The sequence below is a fragment of the Dipodomys ordii genome, unplaced genomic scaffold, assembly GCF_000151885.1.
Source record: "Dipodomys ordii isolate 6190 unplaced genomic scaffold, Dord_2.0 Scaffold221, whole genome shotgun sequence".
Classification (NCBI taxonomy): domain Eukaryota; kingdom Metazoa; phylum Chordata; class Mammalia; order Rodentia; family Heteromyidae; genus Dipodomys; species Dipodomys ordii.
This window is the reverse complement of record NW_012267437.1, coordinates 258399-260544: the sequence shown is the minus strand read 5'-3', so window position 1 is coordinate 260544 and position 2146 is coordinate 258399. Positions and strand designations below refer to the sequence as shown.

At 41.1% G+C, this 2146-nt stretch overlaps 1 protein-coding gene across 1 annotated transcript in view; it reads left to right on the top strand.

Annotated features, from left to right (window-relative positions):
* The window catches only part of Fam120c (family with sequence similarity 120C), a 130919-nt gene that overhangs the window by 65748 nt on the left and 63025 nt on the right, over positions 1-2146 (top strand). The window lies entirely within an intron of this gene.

Genomic DNA, 2146 nt, shown 5'->3' with positions numbered 1-2146 from the left:
ACATAGAGCTCCCCTATGACCCAGCAATCCTCCTTTTTTTAAAAAAACTTCATTTTATAGCTGAGCCTTAGCCCCAAAATAATCAATGGTTAGACAGGTATATACGTGCCACAAAATACTACTCAGCCAAAAAGGAATGAACCACTGATTTTCAATGTGGATTGATTAAAGTATTAATATTGAGTGAAAATGACAATCTGAAAGGATTTTATTTTTATAACATTCTCATATTGACAAAATTGTAGTGATAGAGAATAAAACAGTATCTTCCATGAGTGCTAGAAGGTGTTAGGTGTGCAGAGTGGAACTTTTTGTGGTTATAGAATAGTTCTGTGTGAGTGTGTGCATGTATGTGTGTGAGTCACGTGCATGCACACACATGTGTGCACAGTACTGGGGCTTGAACTCAGGGCTTTGCTTCACTTTTCCACTCAAGTCTGGCATTTTACCACTTGAGCCATACCTTTACTTCTGGCTTTTTGGTGGTTAATTGGAGATAAGAATATTTCAGATTTGTCTGCCCAGGCTGGCTTCAAACTTCATTCCTTAGATCTCAGCCTTGAGTAGCTAGGACTGCAGGCATAAACCAACAGTGCCTGACCCAGCTTGCTTTTCTTTTTTTTTTAAACTAGTACTTGGGCTTGAACACAGGTCCTGTGTGCTCACACAGCTTGCTTCTCATTGCTAGTGTTCTACCACATGAGTCATGCCTCCAGCTTAGCTTTTTAAAAAATTGTTAGTGTTGGCTGGGAAGGTGGCTCAGTGGTAGAGCGCTTGCCTTGCATGCCTGAGGCCCTGGGTTCAATTCTTCAGTGCCACATAAGCAGAAAAAGCCAGAAGTGGTGCTATGGCTCGAGTGGTAGAGCACTAGCCTTGAGCTGAAGAGGTGAGGGACAGTGCCCAGGCTCAGAATTCAGGCCCTTTGACTGGCCAAAATAAAAATAAAAACAAACAAAAAATTGTTAGTGTTATTATAAAGGTGATATACAGAAGAGTTACAGTTATACAAGACAGGTCAAGTGTACATTTCTTTTTTGGCCAATCCTGGGGCTTGAACTCAGGGACTGGGACTGTCCCTGAGCTTCTTTTACTCAAGGCTAGCACTCTACCACTTTAGCCACAGTACCACTTTCAGCCTTTTCTGTTTATGTGGTGCTGAGGTATTGAACCCAGGGCTTCATGCATGCTAGGAAAGCACTCTACCACTAAGCCACATTCCCAGCTGAAAGCATATTTCTTTTGGACAATGCAGCCCAGTTTTTTATGGTTAAATGGAATTGGTGTCTCCTGGTCTATTGTAACCAGACTGGATTCTAACTGCAACACTCCAGGTCCAGCCTCCTGTGCAACTGGTATTACAGGTCTTAGCCCCCTGATGCCCAGCTAGTTCTATACTTGATTACAGTGATGATTACATCAACTTACACAACATAAAACTACACAAACACATATTTTCCCAATATTAGTTTCCAATCTTTAATGTTTTATTATAATTATTGTTTTATTTTTGCCAGTCCTGGGGCTTGAACTCAGGACCTGGGCACTGTCCCTGAGCTGCTTTTGCTCAAAGCTAGCACTATATCACTTGAGCCATAGAACCACTTCTGGCTTTTTCTGTTTATGTGGAACTGAGGGATTAAACCCAGGGTTTCATGTATGCTTGAGGCAAGTACTCTACCACTAAGCCACATTCCCAGCCCTAGTTTGACATTCTTTATTCTTTTGAGATGTCCCATAATCTGTTACGAATCCAGATAATCACATAATTTTTCCTCATACCTTTTTTCTTGTATAGCCTGTTACAATTACTTTAGGAATGAGTTAAGAGATACGTGACATTTGACCTTAATTTCTTCCTCTGCAAAATGAGAAGGATGGCTTATGATAATATAGTCATAATCATTCTTTCTATGGGCTTTTATAAGATATCAGATTCTATACCTAAAGTGCCTATCATGTATTAATTACCTAATGCATATTCCTCCTCTGTGATTACTGATAACAATAAAAATTATTGTGGCCGGGCGCTGGTGGCTCACACCTGTAATCCTAGCTACTCAGGAGGCTGAGATCTGAGGATCCCAGTTCAAAGCCAGCCTGGGCAGGAGAGACCGTGAGACTCCTATCTCCAATAAACCACCAGAAA